Genomic DNA, 17,550 nt, shown 5'->3' with positions numbered 1-17,550 from the left:
GTATTTATCATAAGGGCTATCTCAAATCTTTGTTTTAATTTCTTATTATGATAGAAGCCCGAGTTTCATACGTATGTATACGTATTTTGTAATCGTTTTCGTAACGTGTGTTGTGGTCTTGTGGTTTAGAACAGGTCTTTATATCGGTAGGGCCGTAGTTCGAATCTCGAAGAGAGTTTTGTGCATTTTTTTTTTTGTGTGTGGGTTTCCTGGTTTCTTACCCCTGAATAATTTATTCCAGGCAAAAGTAAAAAATTACAGCAAGTTTTTCATTTTTTTTTTCAAACCAGTAATTAGTATGAACTTTCGTCTACTGAAGATAGCAATATTAATGTGTTTAGTCAATGATGTCTTCTGCTATAAGTATGAACTTATACTTACTCGGGCATGGTGATAAGCCTTTTGATAAATATGAAACCATACTTAATATTAAGCTAGCTTAGTATGTGCAATCATCTGACTTCAGATATGCAAACTGTAATAACAACATTTATTTTCATTATAGACTTTTTTATAGTCTATATTTTTTCATTTCAGCTTAATTTAGCAGTTGTCATGGTTGTGTGTAAATTACTATTACTATTAGATACGTTGTAATAAAACATGATTTTAAATATTTGTATATTAATTTTCTCTGAGGGCTTGCAGCAAAATTGATATTTTATTTTCCTTGGTATGGGTTTGTGGCTAGTAGTCAGGTAATGATGAAGGCGATGATGATGATGATGATGATGATGATGACGATGACGACGACGACGACGACGATGATGATGATAATGATGACGATGATGATGATGATGATGATGATGATGATGATGATGATGATGATGATAATTAATACACAAACGACAAAGAGGAACAAACATGCCTAGCATGTAATTCTATTTTAACATGGAAAAATTTGACCTCTTATCTTCTCGCAAACTAAGATTATGCATATTTTATCTCTTCAATAAACATTGTAAAAGTCGATTTGGCCTTGGCACGTGGGCCTCATCCTCTATAACAGCAGGTTTACTTTCTTGTTGAATGGAGGCCTCGAGGTCACTGAACTGTGTATTTGGAGATGATGGCTCATAGCACACGTGTTAAGCAAAAACATACATGAGAAGTAAGCAGGTTACTGTGAGTGATACCATAGAAACGTGCTCTTTGTTTAAACATTACAAGTAACATGAGTGGCAAACATTAATGTTTCATATTGCTTACAATCCCCCCTCCCCAAAGCAATGTTGGAGCCAATACTAGACCAATTGTCCGTTCCGGTCTCAGTAACAAAACAACATTGACTGGGTGGGTGCGGGAGGGGGGTTGAAAATTTATTACTAAATTATATCCTTCATCACTGCCATCATCGTCACCATCACTCATCATCATCATCATCATCATCATCATCATCATCAACAACAACAACAACAACAACAACAACAACAACAACATCACCATCACCATCATCATCATCATCATCATCAACAACATCAACAACAACAACAACATCACCACCATCATCATCATCATCAACAACAACAACAACAACAACAACAACAACAACAACAACAACAACACCATCATCTTAATCATCATCATCATCATCTACACCATCATCATCATCACCATCATCATCATCACCATCATCATCATCATCATCATCATCATCGTCGTCGTCGGCATCATCATCATTTACACTATAGCCACACAAATAGAAATCTTACATTAACTGCAAGTCATCAGAAAAACAAAATATTTAAAACAAATTATTGTTTTATTACTGCGCGAACAGTTTGCAACAACAACATCAACTGCCAGATTGTGCTCAATTAAAAAAAAAAATAGATTTTTTAAAGTCTAATATGAAAAAAAATTTTGTTATTTATGATCCTTCCCAAAAGTGTCACCTTTTGACATGGCATTTCACATACTTACATGTGAAGATAAACCATCTGAATAAAACTTTCGGTAAAACATTCAGATCAAGTAAAAGATTACAGCATCCATCCTTCGAAACTTACTTTCAGTATTCAGATGTTTCGAATTTGACTATGCTACAGATATGTTAGGAAAGTTGACTGGGCTTAAGTTATATTTGAAAGTTGACTATGCTAGCTAAGTTATGGAACTTGACTAGGCTACAGCTATGTTTGGAAATTTGACTAGGTCACAACTCTCCACTTTCCAAACTTTTCAAATATACCTGAAAAGACAAAAACAAAAAAGTGATTAAATGTAATCATAGAATCAGCTCTGGTGTATTACTTTTGCTCAGAAATATTTAACTATTTTTGCTGCAGTGTATTTTGTTGGAAATATCCCATTCTGGTGGCAATTTTAGACGCCATCTTGAATTGGAAAGAATTATACTAATGATACCAAATGGTTACAGATTTGGTGGCCATTTTACATAATGTTTAACATTTTACATAATGTTTAACCAAAACTTTTCTGAAGGTCTTATGTGACCCGTTCTGAAAAAACCAGGAACAAGTTGCATTTTTGACATTTCATGATTTGAATAAAAATGTAAGCACGGGACAATAAGCTTATAAATGATATCAAAATTATATACATAGCATTAATACTTTTCAAGATATGGATAATTTTGTAAATGATACCTTGATATTTTTGTTGAACTGCTACTGAGAAATGGGCTAATAAGTTTCCTTATTTACACAAGATTGAATAGGGATTATCATAGTTCAACTGTCAATTATTGATTAAATAAACCTCTTTTTTGATTAGTAATGAATTAGTAATGAAATTAATAATTCCAAAATTTGATTTTTTCATGGGAATGTCATCTTTAAAGGCCTATAACTCAAAAAACATGCCTGGCGACTTGTTCCAGGTTTTGTTGGAGCTGGTTGCATATCTAACATGAAAATGCACATGGTATTCTCTAAATGAGTAATGTACACAAACAACGTGGAGCATAAGATTTAAAACATTGAAATTGACTGATATAACCTAATATGAAAACTTAATAATTTTTAAATAATGGTTGCATGGTATACATGTAATTTAAAAAAAAATATATAGATTTTCATAAAGGAATAGTTGTATCCACCTTGAAGTATTATGTGTAAATAAATTTAGTGTTTGAGATGAAGACCTCTTTAATTTAAAGACATTAAGGGATCTAAGCTTGAAAATGATACCAAAATTATATACATAGCATTAATACTTAAATACCATTATGTCATAAATTATTAATACTTAAATAACATTATTAATACTTAAATAACATTATGTCATAAAATAATGGTTGCATGGTATACATGTAATTTCATAAAGGAATAGTTGTATCCACCTTTAAGTATTATGTGTAAATAAATTTAAAGTGTTTGAGATGAAGACCCCTTTAATTTAAAGACATTAAGGGATCTAAAATGAGCACCTCAGACCTATCGAATTGCATTCTGAATACGCAGCATGTCTTTCTGATATCAAATAATTTTCATTTTTGAAAATCACAATATAATACAAATTTTATGACAAATTATAAAATTTGATATTTTTCAAATTTTGATATATAACAGTCCTCAAAGTAAATTATATAAATCTAATGACATATTCTTAAAGTGTATGTAGCAGGGAGGAAAAGCCGACGGTCAATTGAAAATTTTGACCTTTCATATTGAAGATATGGATTTTTTTCCCAAAAAGACCTTAGTTTTTTGGTGTTTTGGGAAAAAAATCCATATCTTCAATACTGAAAAGGTCAAAATTTTCAATTGATCGTCGGCTTTTCATCCCACCTACATACACTTTAAGTATAAATCATCAGATTTATAAAGTTTACTTCAAGTACTGTTAAATATCAAAAATAACAATTTTAATGATTTGCCATAAAATGTGTATTAAATGCTAATTTCAAAAATCAAAATTATTTGATATCAGAATGACATTCTTCGTATTCAGAATGCAATTCGATATGTCTGATGTGCTCTAATGTCCCACAATAAATACTGTCCAAACGTTCATACCCCAGCCCTTTAATAATGAAGTTTAATTTGGTAGCTTTTCCACTATTGTGTGTGTATCTGACAGCTTCTGCATGTTACATAGGCTTTGTATATAATTTGTTCTTGTGGAAACTTTTCTCTTGATTTATATTCTTGATGTAATTTCTTGCTCTAAATTCAAGATTCAACTTGTAAAGTATGATGGTGCATATTGACCACACTTCTTTTGTGCTTATCAGAAAGATACACATTTTTGCGCCATATTTACGCAATTATGATGTCTGTAAAATTGTAGTTTTAGTATTTATTTTTATTCAATTCACCTAAAGAGCCTACGGCGAAAACTTGTTCGAGAAAAAGTTAATTTTTAGAAAAAAATGTAAACTTGACACGGTTGTTTGATGGCATGTAAAACTGAAAAGTTAAACAATGATGGCGCTATTTATCTAAAATCTTGTTTTGCATCTTTACAAGAGGTAGGCACTTGTAAAGTGGTATAAGCCTTTTTGAAGTATGGCGGGCACAAAAGGAGAGGGCGTACTTTGGTTTGAGTAAACTTTTGTCAGCTGAGAAACCATACAAAGGTTAACTCAAACCAAAGTTCGCCCGCCATACTTCAAAAAGGCTTATTAGAACATCAGCAAACAGACTAAGAAATGACAAGGAAATTTTCAAAAGCTTTTTATCATGAATAATTGGCTAATTTAAATTTAAAATATATGTAAATAACGCCCTCAATTTGCACACAAATATACAGTTTATAGAATTAAAATAACCACAAAGAAGTAGAAAAAGATGAATAATTTTATATAGAAACAAAAATCTATGTTAAAAATTGCTACAAAATATATGTGTACATACAGTTTATAAGTGTGATAGCTCTTGGTATTATTCAGGTCTAGCTAGAATTGAACATTATAATACTGCTTTGTTAGAAAAGTTAATAAATGATCCCATCAAACAACCGTGTTGAACATTGTGTGGAAACTTACTTCATTTATTTATCTTTGTGTTAAAGACAATATTCTATATGAACTGAATATTTTACTTTATATACGAGGGGCAGTCAGTATGTTTTAAGAGTTGACTTGTGACGTCATATGTGGATCATTTTCATGGCATTTCTCAATGTATACATAAACACTGTGCCTTTGTCTTTCAAACAACGCATGTAAAAATTATATCATACATATGATTACGTAACAGCATTAGCATAAAATCAATAGACTAGGGACACTGCCAAATCACGCAAAAATGTGGGCCTTTTTTAATTACAGCAAAGACACATGTTTAAAATGTCCGAGAACAGCAAAAGTACAGGATGCATATGGCTAGTTTTTGGCAGGAATAAACACTAGGTCCCCAGTTTGCATTTGGTAAAATATGAGACTTGCCATTAAACTTTGGTGGATATGGGAAGTCTGGAAACTCCCCCGGGTGATCTCAACCTGAAATGAACAGAAAAGTTTTGAAAATAAATTTCTCATTCAAACGATGGCCGCTCTCTCTGTACCACTACTTTTTGTATAAATGTAACAATGGCAGAATAACAGTTATATTTTAATCACAGATTCAAATATTTTCTAGGGAGACTCCCGTTTTAATGTTTAGAGATTATTCAACAGAACTGGCAAAAAACTTAAATTTCCATGTTTGTGCTATTTTTGGCAATATCAAGATTTTTAGAGAAAGAAAAGCTTTGTTTTTGTCAAAAATAAGACATATTTGACCACGCATTTTAAATAAACTAAAACCTTAACAGCCCAACAAACATGGTTTAATAAACTGGTGGTTTGTGTTCTATTACTGTTCCAAAAGGCAGTATTCTTTAATTCTTTCTCCATTCTTTAATTCCCGAGAAAATATAAACAAGAATTTGTCTTTAAAAAAGACAAGTTCATGGATCAGGTGTATAGTATATGTACTTTGAGCTACTTTGGTCTAACATTCAATACCGGTATTCATATCTAACCTACTCTGCACTTATTCGACAATAAATAAGTGATATGAGGCTTAATAATGATACCTGCGTCTTGACTCTGGAAAACAATATTTGTTAAAAACCTCATTTTGCATTTAGTTTTTTAAGCCACCTCGGGAGCCACCTAGGATCTTGTTTTGCATTTAGGTCTTTACAGTGTATTGCGTTGCAATGTAGCAAAACTTTCTTTATATATGGCCCAATTCGTGCTTGGAAAAGGCTATTCCCTCTTACAACCTATCGACAGGTCTGATTTCTATAATGAGGTGTCACCGGGTTTGCAAGAGATAATAATACCAAATCTAACCACCATGAAATTTACCACATCACGACCAAGCTCACATTGGGCGCCCATTCCCATTCCTTTTTAAAGGAATTTTTATTAAGTGACCTACGGTACTAAGAAACAAATTTGGCTATTACTACGAAGAAAATTGTATCTTATCACAAGTAAAGAAAATAATTACACAGCTTGCTCTTGCTAGCTTTTGTCAGGGTCACATATCAGTATCGGTTGTTTTGGCAGGACAGGGTCACTCTCTGCATTTCACCAACTTCCGCACATAACTAATAAAATGACGAACTCGTGCAAACAAGACGTAAATTTCTGAAATGGGTGCTAAACTAATGATGAAGGCGCTGCTTGAAGACTTCCAATGTTGGTGAATTCACAACTTCATCTGGGAGCTCATTCCAATCAGCTACAGTGTGGACAAAAAATGATCCCTTGTGAACATCCAGTCTTGTGAACAGTCTCTGGAACTTCCTCTTGTACTTATGTTATTTGCTGGCATCAGATAGTGTTTTCCCTCGATACCAACCAGTCCCTTATGTACAGGTCTTCACTTCCTCATTGCAAAACCATAGATTTCTTCACAGAATTCCTAGAGTGCTGTTGCCTTTCGTGATTGTATTCTTCATGTCAATTTGTTGTCAATCTCAACACCAAGATATGGATGGGAGTCTACTTGCTGGAGCTCTTGACCACAAAATGTAAATGTTGAACTTAGAGGGTCCTTCTTGTATGATATCTGTATTGTGGAGCACTTCAATGGATTAAAAGCCATTGTCCACTTGTCCTGCCATTTCTCTAGTTTGTTGAGGTCTTCCTGCAAATAGACGGACTCTGCTTTCCAGATGGCAGGTCGTTTATGTACAGGAGGAATAGGAGAGGGCCTAATACTGTGGCCTGTGGTACTCCCGACAAGACGGATCTAGGTGTTGCCACTCAAAGGAATGAATTAATAAGTCTTTGTAGGTAGTTTCATCCATATTGACACACTCAATGTGATACCATTTGTCACAGGTGTCACATGGTCCAACGGCTCAGTGGTGGTTTCTAACATGATCGCGGCATTTACCACATGGAGCAGCACAATCCTGGCAGAACCACTCTTTATTTCCGTTCTTGAAGTTTTTATACTCTGTTGTGCCCATGTTGACACACTTGACATGTTGCCATCGTGAACAATCTTTGCAGATTATTTTCCTATGATTCTTATAAATGACACCAGTGGCGTAGATTTCTTTTTGACATTGGGGGGGGGGATGAAGTTGGAAAAAAATCTTGAAGTATAGTCAATCCAGCACCCTTTGGCGACAGAATTAGTTTATGATATAAATGGGCGCGAAGCGCGCAAAAATGTTTGCTATTTTGAAGCTTAACTGATGAAATATGGTGTAAAAGTTGATTAAATGCGCGCGAAGCGCACGAAAATGTGCACTTTTGGGGCTAAAATGGGCAAATATGAGGTTAATTTGGTCAGAAACCCATTATCAGGCATCAACATTGGGGGGGGATGATTGTATGGACCATCCCCCCTGGCAAAATATTGGGGGGGGGATAAATCCCCCCATCCCCCCGGGATCTACGCCTATGAATGACACGGTTACACATCTTGCACATAATGTTATTTTTCTGTGGTTTATACAATGAGTTTATTATAGCATTGTGGTTTATACAATGGGTTTATTATAGCATTATAGATTGAAGTCTGCCCTGTCAATAAATTCATATTTATATACGCATATACTTCGATCAGCAGTACAGGAATTTTTCAGGGCAAAAATTATGAAATGTTTTTTTTTTTATGTTTCAATCTTTATTGATTTTTATTCATTAAATAAAACAAAACAAAAATTAACAACGTGAATGCACGACCATGGATACAACAATTTAAAAAAATTCTACCCAATCACGAGTGAGTTGGCATGGTTGGGGTACATTGCGCATGTATAGGCTTTATTGGCCATAGGCTTGCTGGGGGCTAGCATAAAGCTACAACTCGGTGTCTATGCACTGTCATATTTTATTTTGGGAAAAAACCTTTAGAGCAATATTGTAAAATATAAAAAAATAAATGTAGATATTTTTATAGTACTTTATACTGTAAACAGCCTCAAATGGCTCTTCATTTATTCCGCCATCATTAGAATATGTCAGAACCACGTTTGCAGCCTAAAATGGCGCAAGGTTTATCAGTACAATGACTGTGACTACTCCTAATAGCTTCCCATTGCACCTGGGTGGGATGAGGCAAGCGAGGCAAAGTGCCTTGCCCAAGGGCGCAACATGGTGGTGGGACAGAGACTCAAACCCATACATCTAACAAATGTGACCTATCAAAATGAAATCCTGTTTCAAACCGTTATGGAATATGCAGCAAGTAATATAATATCAAGCATTATGTTGTTTTAATGTTGCAGGTAGTTTGATCCACTGATATACATATATATCTGCAGTTGAACATCAATAAAAGGAGAGCCTGGACTAAGACAGGATTGTGGTCTGGTAGTACTTGCTGTTCCACTCAAGGACATCTTTGCTAGCATTGACTTCCATGGTGGGTTTGAGGTGTACACACATCTTTAAATGTTGTTGGATTAATCTGAAGTTCACTGTGTAAATACAATTGTAGATATGGCGATGAAACATTTGAAACCATTTTCTTGTGCATTTTGCCAACTTGAGCATTATTCTTTGGACAGCTTGAAAACCCATGTTAACAGACATCAAATTAAATATGTGCGGGCTTGTAGATACAAAAGTATGTTTTGCCAAAAAAGCTTGTCAAACAATGGTGAGCTGAAAAGACATGTGAATAACCACTGGAAGCTATGGTGTCAATGTAATATCAAAGAGACACAGAAATGTTTTGGTGAAAACAGTGTTCTTGGGCACCACATCAGAACTAACACCAAAGAGAAACTTCAGTGTGAGCACTGTGAGAAATGGTTTGCCTACAGATCTGACCTTGTGAGCCACATGAGAACTCACATTAAAGAAAAAGCCTTTCAGTGTGATTATTGTAAGAAATGTTTTGCTCTAAAAAGTAGTCTTGTGCTCCACATCAGATCTCACACAAAAGAGAAATCATATCAGTGTGAATATTGTCAGAAGTGTTTTACTCATAACTATATTTTAAAACGACACATCAGAACTCACACCAAAGAGAAACCATTTCAATGTAACTACTGTCAGAAATGTTTTACACAAAGTGCTAGCCTTGTGTACCACATCAGAACTCACACCAAAGAGAAACCTTTTCAGTGTGAGCACTGTCAGAAATGTTTTGCAAGGTCCGGTAGTCTTAAACAACACATCAGAACTCACACCAAAGAGAAACCATTTCAATGTAAGAACTGTCAGAAATGTTTTGCTGATAGAACTTGCCTTCTACGCCACATCAGAACTCACACCAAAGAGAAACCTTTTCAGTGTGAACACTGTCAGAAATGTTTTACAAGGTCCGGTAGTCTTAAACAACACATCAGAACTCACACCAAAGAGAAACCATTTCAATGTGAGAACTGTCAGAAATGATTTACACAAAAAGCTCACCTTATGTCCCACATCAGAACTCACACCAAAGAGAAACCCTTTCAGTGTGAGCACTGTCAGAAATGTTTTGCTGATAGAAGTTTCCTTGTGCGCCACATCAGAACTCACACCGGAGAAAAATCCTTTCAGTGTGAGCACTGTCAGAAATGTTTTAAACAAAAAGCTAGTCTTGTGTACCACATCAGAACTCACACCAAAGAGGTGTCTATTCTTAAAATGTGTCTTCTGTGAAGGGGCTTATAAGGATTTTTACAGTGTAGAAACCCTCTAGCTTTGGGGGGCTTTGCCCCCTCAATCCCTACCGCGCTGTGTCACATCCGTCCCCAGATTCTTCCCCAACTGCAAACCCCAAAAATGGACCAAAACGGGAAAATTATAGGTTGGTTGCTATCTCCAGGGGGGGGGGGGCACTCCCATATATTGACATATGTCATGAGTCCATGAAAAGACCCCGTTATTTTCGGAAAATCCTACACGCAACGACCCTGTTTTTTTCAGCAGCCTACACTGAATGACCCCCTTTCTTGAAAAATTAGTCCTCAAAATTCACACACATTTTGAGCGAAATAAATGAGTTTTGTCTATGTTGTACTGTAAAATTGGGTAAAAAGCTATTTTGATTGTCAATGATGTCAAATTTTAGGTGCTCCCATACAAAATCACTCCATTTTTGATATTGCCAACACCGAATGACCACCTTTTTTCTGAAAATTTCCACACCGATAGACCCCTAGTTTCATACGCTGGTGGGCACAGGTATGTCACTTTCATATTCGAGTGCCTCCGCCGGGTGCTATCTACATGTACTTTTCCTTATTTTCTTGTTCCCTCCCTTCCCTGACTGAACATAGGTGTGTTGTGAGTTGTTCTATTCTGTCTTCCCTAAAAACATCAAATTCTTTCCTAGATGGTACAGTCTGGACACTTAACCATTGCATCTAATGACTAATGGTTCAAATGGAAGACAGACTGGCAAACACCTCTAGGCTCTTTATTATTTTCAGAGCTAGCTGTGATTTATTATTTACAGCTGGGTGTGAGAGTTCAGCTTTTTTGTTTTGATTTTCAGCTTTTTTTGTCCGTACACTTGCTCTGTATAAAAGTATAGGATCTTCCCAAATTGCAGCTTTTTGCTAGGTGTTTTGAGCTTTTTGCTCTCTGGTTTTTGCGTTTTCAGCTCTTTTATATATGTGATGACTCGCATGCCCAAGATTTATAAAGCCTTAGAATTAAAATTCTTCTGTTGCAGAGTTTGGAGAATGCCACTAAACTATTGCATCTAGGGAAGAATAATCAAGGATTTGGATCTGAAGCTGAGGTTTAAGGGAAGATAAGCGTGTACAATAGAGCTGTTAACTAATTGATGGTTCTTCCCTTAGAATCCCATTGCTTCCCTAGATAGGCAGATGTCCAAACTAAAAAGAAAATGGATTTTGTATGAAATATGCAAAGCAGAGCTCCCTTAATCTTAGTGTGCAAACTGTGCATTATTACCTACAGTATGACCACTAGTCACTATGCCCAGGCAGGGAAGAATTACTGACCCAACTTTTCCCTGTTTTATGATAAAGTCCATGGTTTCCCTCAAATAATTATTTTTGGGATGGGAATGGGTAAAAGCCAAGGGACCACTACATGTATGCTAATGTTATGTACCCATTATAATTCTTCCCTAAATGACACTTGATGAATTCACCCACCCTGTAGAGCAGTCACTGCCAGCCAGTGACCATCTACATGTATTTCATTCCAAAAATACCATAAAACATAATAATACATGTTCCAGTTATACATTTTTCCTCAAATTAGTTAATTTTATTTTTAATCTTCCTTGAATCATGTTGACTTTCTTCTGTTTTTCCCCTCTCTTTTGTTTCTTTTTCAAAATGCAAAATTCTTCCCCAAAGGGGTTAAATTATTCCCTCCCGTTTGGGGGCGATTAACGGAAGAATAAACGCCCCTGGGTCACTACTGTGAGCACTGTCAGAAATGTTTTGCTGATAGAAGTGGCCTTGTGCACCACATCAGAACTCGCACTACAGAAAGTATTTTACTGATAAATGTACTCTAAAAAGACACATCAGAACTCACACCAAAGAGAAACCATTTCAATGTGACCACTGTCAGAAATATTTTACACAAAATACTAGCCTTATATGCCACATCAAAACTCACACCAAAGAGAAACCCTTTCAGTGTGAGCAGTGTCAGAAATGTTTTGCTGATAGAAGTGTCCTTGTGCGCCACATCAGAACTCGCACCAGAGAAAAACTCTTTCAGAGTGAGCACTGTCAGAAATGTTTTAAACAAAACGCTAGTCTTGTGTACCACATCAGAACTCACACCAAAGAGAAACCCTTTCAGCGTGAGCACTGTCAGAAATGTGTTGCTGATAGAAGTGGCCTTGTGCACCACATCAGAACTCACACTACAGAATGTTTTGCTAGAAATAGCAGTCTTTTACTACATATTAAAACACATACCAAATAGTGACCTTGGCTATTATGTGTAGTGAGGGAATTGATTTGTTGATAAAAGTATTTTTTTTCTGAGGAATGTGCTAATAACTTTCCTGCCTTACACAGGATTGAATAGGGATTATCATACTTCAACTGTCAATTATTGATTAAATAAACCTCTTTTAATAAGTATACTTTCAAAGATTTGAAAGTCCCCTTAGTCCTACAGTCAAATACATTACCATGAAATTAAAAATTTGATTAATTTTAATGTACACAAATAACCCTTTGGAGCATATTAGATTTAAAACATTGAAATTGCCAGTGATATTACCTAATGTAATTAATATAGATTTTCATAAATGAATAATTGAATTAAAGTGTTTGAGATGAAAACACCTTTAATTACTATGTGTTTGAGATAAAGACATTATAATGTTTAATTTGGTAGCTTTTCCACTATTTTGTGTGTATCTGAGGGGCTGTGCAATAATTATGAGCCCTGGGGCTCAAAATGGCTCACCAAAAATCGCTTCCCCCCTCTCGTCCCAAAAATTCTTTGCCCCCCTTGCACATGCCAAATTTTTTGGATCCCAATTTACAAACCTTAAATGGTCCTTATACATGTTGCAAGTGCAGCGAGCAGGAAAATTTGCATATTTAAATGTGTCTGTACTGTTTTCCTAAGCCTTTTTAGTGCGTTTTAATAAAAAGGCGCCCAATGAATGTGCCAAAAATCGCTTGCCCCCCTTTTGACTCGCCAAAAATTTCTTGCCCCCCAATTTTACCCTCGCCAGGGCTCATAATTATTGCACAGCCCCTGAGAGCTTCTGCATGTTACATAGGCTCTGTATATAATTTAATCTTTTGGAAACTTTTCTCTTGATTAATATTCTTGGTGTAATTTCTTGCTCTAAATTCAGTTGTTTTGCGAAAACTTGTTTGTGAATTTCTATAAATGTCAACTTGGCACGGTTGTTTGATGGCATGTAAAACTGAAAAGGTAAACAATGATGGTGCTACAGGCCTTGCCGTTTGAGGCGAGCGATCGCTCTCGTCTCTCGTTCGCCACCGCTCCCCCAAACTCAATTTCGAGCGAGCGATTTTCCACTCACCCATGGACAATAAATATCGCTCGCTGCCAATCACCGCTGCCAAATTGAATCTAAATTACATTCAAGTTTTAGCACTTCCAATGTATTCAATTTATCGTAATAAATTAGTCTTGATTTCTGAAAGACAGGATGTCAGCAGTGTGTAAGTGTGTCATACTAATTGCTCTTTCAGACCTAGAGAGTGCATCGACCACTAGCGAGTGATTTGACCACTAGTGAGTGATTCGATTACTCGCCTAGCATCAAGGTAGCGAGCGATTGACCACTCGCCTTTGAAATCTAGACGGCGAGGCCTGCGCTATTTATCTAAAATCTTGTTTTGCATCTTTACAACCGGGCTTTACAAGGGGTACCCTTACCAAACCCGAATGCAATTATTGCATTCAGAATGCATTCGGAATGCATTCGTATCTTACCATTGTGGTAGTGATGTGGCATTTTGTGGTATTTCGCATTTGAATGCATTCGAATGCAACAGACCACAACATTTTTTAATCCTTTCGAATGCAATATCTACATTTTTGTGGTATTTTTGCATTCGGATCTGACAACTAAGGACTTAGACTATTTTCAACAAAAATCTTTGCATTAGTGTTGCATTCGGTTGCATTCTAATCCAACCACAAATGATGATCACATGTTCATCACATGTTTTTTTCAAATTATGCTACAAAAGTGGCAGTTGATACTGGCAGTTATAGTCTCCACTAGCTTCCTGGTTGTATGATGTGAGCTGCTGGTATTGTGATATTACCACAGGAAATGTTTGGTTTTTTGTGAATAAAATACATACCAAGGCTCTGGACTATATTTAGATCAATGTGCAGTATTAGTATAGCAAATGGTATTATACAACAGTACTCCAAGAGTAGGATATTCATGAATCTAACAATTAAGGTAAGCTTATAAGCTTATATATAAATGGTCATTGTGGCATATAGCTATGGGTTCCTGTTGAAATTTACAGTTTTGTAATATTATGCCACATGTAATCCAGGTGTATAGTATCTGTTCTACATGTATGAATCTCTGACGTATGCTGTACATAGAGTACATATGTATGTACATACGTATACATAACGTACGTAGTACAAGCAAGTAAGTGAGAATTTGTACACTATAGTTCTTTGGGGCTGTGCAATATAATTATGAGCCCTGGTGGGAGGGTAAAATGGGGGGGGGGGGCAAGAAAGTTTTGGCGAGCGGAAAGAGGGGGGACGTAAGCAAGGGGGGGCAAGCGAAAAGGGGGAGCAATTTTTGGCACACATTTATGGGGTGCCTTTTGAATAAAAGCGCTTGGAAAGCAGCTTAAATATGCAAATTTTCCTGCTAGCTGCGCTCAAGAACATGTATCTATAGACCATTAATAAGGTCTGCTAATTGGGCATGATGTGCAAGGAGGGCAAAGATTTTTGGCAGGCCGAGGGGCGGGACAAGCAATTTTGGCAGGACGAGAGGGGGAGCAAGCAATTTTTGGAGCGCTGTTTGGAATTTTACCCCTGGGGGCTTATAATTATTGCACAACCCCTTACTAATACATTTCAATTGTATTTCGATTTTGTAGATGTATGTACGGCGTCCATGTGTGATTGCCACACAGTGTGCGACAGACGAGGGCTCGGAGGATCACCATACAGTGTGTGCCAATTAAACCTCCCACAGCGGAGGATTGCCACACAGTGTGCGGGAATCCCATCAAGGCTTGGAGGATCACCACACGTGTGCGGCAGACAATTGCCACTCAGTGTGCTGGAATCCTTAAGGGCTTGGTGTCGCAAAGATCGCCACACAGAATTTCCATATACCAAGACATAGCCCTATGTATAATCTTCCATACTCAATTGTTAATTGTATTTATCATAAATGTGAAAATCATGTGTAAATGAATTGTATTGCAAATGGGATTAATGGGTGGCTCCATTTGAAATCTACACCTTGTGTGGGAGATCATGGTATATGTCTCTTCCATAGGGGATTTATGGATTTCAACTGGAATCACCCTTTGCAAAAATGTACTTTTATTTCATAATTTTATATGAAGTGAAATAGATAAGAGAATACATGTAGGATCAACAAATATAGTAGATCTTGAGTGTCTTAAAAGCAGGCTTGGGTGATTGTTAAAAATAACAGATATTGATTAATTTTTTAATCAATTATTTTTGATTAATCAACATATCACCCAAACCTGCTTTAAAGCATCAAGCAAACGTGCTTGATGCAAAAATGCATGAAACAAGGTAAGCTTTTTCTCAATCTTCCTACATAGGCCTATGCATAAAACGTTAGTTTCCATCATTTCCATGAATGCAACAGGAGACTTAATTGAATGCAATTATTGTGGTATTAGCATTTGCTCCGAATGCATTCTGAATGCATTCCGAATGCAATTATTGTGGTATTAGCATTTGCTCCGAATGCATTCCTAATGCATTCGGCGAATGCATTCCGAATGCATTCGGAGCTCATTTAAATATTTCGTGCATATTGAGGGCAACTCGAATGCTATTTTGCATTCGGAATGCATTCGACAACAAAAGTTAAGCATGGTGACCTTATGGTTGTGGTTATATAGGTTGTGGTTGTTAGGATTCATAATGCATTCTACCACAATGCTGCCGAATGCATTCAGAATGCAACAGGAATGCATTCAAGTTTGGTAAGGGTAGGCACTTGTAAAATGGTATAAGCCTTTTTGAAGCATGGAGAGGGCATACTTTGGTTTGAGTAAACTTTTGTCAGAGAGTGACGCATGAGAAAGCATATAAAGGTTAACTCAAACCAAAGCACGCCCTCTCCTTTTGTGCGCGCCATACTTCAAAAAAGCATATTAGAACATCAGCAAACAGACAACAAATGACAAGGACATTTTCAAAAAAATCCCATCAAACAACTGTGTTGAACATTGTGTGGAAACTTACTTCATTTATTTATCTTTGTGTTACAGACAATATTCTATATGAACAATATATGAGCAAAAACCTCAATTTGAACCTAATGGCTCAATTGGCTAGCTCGTCAATTGGCTAGAGCGTTGTGCTGGTAATAGGTAGCTGGTTAGCATTACGTTTTGTTACCTGGAGAGGTTTGATCATTTCTCACCTCCTTTTTCAACCAAATCGATGGTAATAACTCTTGTAGTGAGGGATCAAGGTTTAACCACAAATTGCCTCAGGCAAAACTCACTTCCTGGGAACTAAATACCACACAAGGTCATTTTTATGTAACTCATTGACCATTTGTGTTATATATACTGCCAATAGCTATATGATATCCTTGTGATCTGGTCAACTCATTGACATGTACCAACCTCAGGAGGGAATTCAATTTTTGATCAATTCTCTCCAGGTAGTGAAACGTAATGGAATCTGGCCAGATGCACTGTTTAAAAAAAAATTTTTTTTCAATATTGGCTGCTCTGGGTAAAGATTCAAAAAATTGTTCATCCTATCAACCCAGAGAACTAAGTATATAATTTTTCAAAACAAAATAGTCTTTAGCCATATTTTAATATTTAAAGCCAATATTTATGATTTCGGTCAAATTTTGATGTTATTATTCTTTTGAAAAATGACACTTTAAACCGAAATAGTGACGAGGTTAAATTGAAGAAAATCACTGAGGCGCTCTATGGATGAATTGGCCAATAAAACCTAGGATCCCTGGAAACTCTACTACAGTAATTTTACTGTAATTAAAACACTTCAGGCTTCCTTCACATGGTATTTTAGTACACCATTGGGCATTAAAATCATGCAAAAAGTAGAAATTAAAAAAAAAAAAAAAATGAGGGGTTTGATGTGGAGCAAATCACACATTATGCAGTCCGGTCCGACTGCCTGATCAGGAAGTACTGCCGAATCAGGCAGCATGTTGCCGAGTTAGGCAACACAGGCTTTGGTAACCCTTCCGAATTTGACAGACTAAGGACTAAATTGTTCATGGTGATTTTATAAAAGATCGGGGGAAATTTTACTTTGACACACATGAGCTACATGTAAGTTGACAATTTTTCACTGGGCAAAAAAAAATTCCACCAGGAGAAAAATAATTTTAACGGTTTTTAAAAAATTTGATTTAAATATGCAAATTAACTTTATTTTAACTAAAATTGATGAAAAATTACCAGTAATTGTACATTCCTTGATAATTTTATATATTTTACCTACTTTTTACTCTAAACCAAGAAATAACA

At 36.1% G+C, this 17,550-nt stretch overlaps 1 protein-coding gene across 1 annotated transcript in view; it reads left to right on the top strand.

Moving 5' to 3' along the window:
* Positions 1 to 13,701, top strand: part of LOC140157181 (uncharacterized) — a 130,591-nt gene extending 116,890 nt beyond the window's left edge. Inside the window, exon 11 of the transcript XR_011859644.1 lies at positions 8,647 to 13,701. The gene's annotated coding sequence lies outside the window, so the exon portion shown is untranslated. The remainder of the gene's footprint in view (positions 1 to 8,646) is intronic.
* Positions 13,702 to 17,550: the final 3,849 nt, after the last annotated feature.

The sequence above is a fragment of the Amphiura filiformis genome, chromosome 7 (genome assembly GCF_039555335.1).
Source record: "Amphiura filiformis chromosome 7, Afil_fr2py, whole genome shotgun sequence".
Classification (NCBI taxonomy): Eukaryota; Metazoa; Echinodermata; class Ophiuroidea; order Amphilepidida; family Amphiuridae; genus Amphiura; species Amphiura filiformis.
This window is presented reverse-complemented; position numbering and strand designations above follow the sequence as displayed.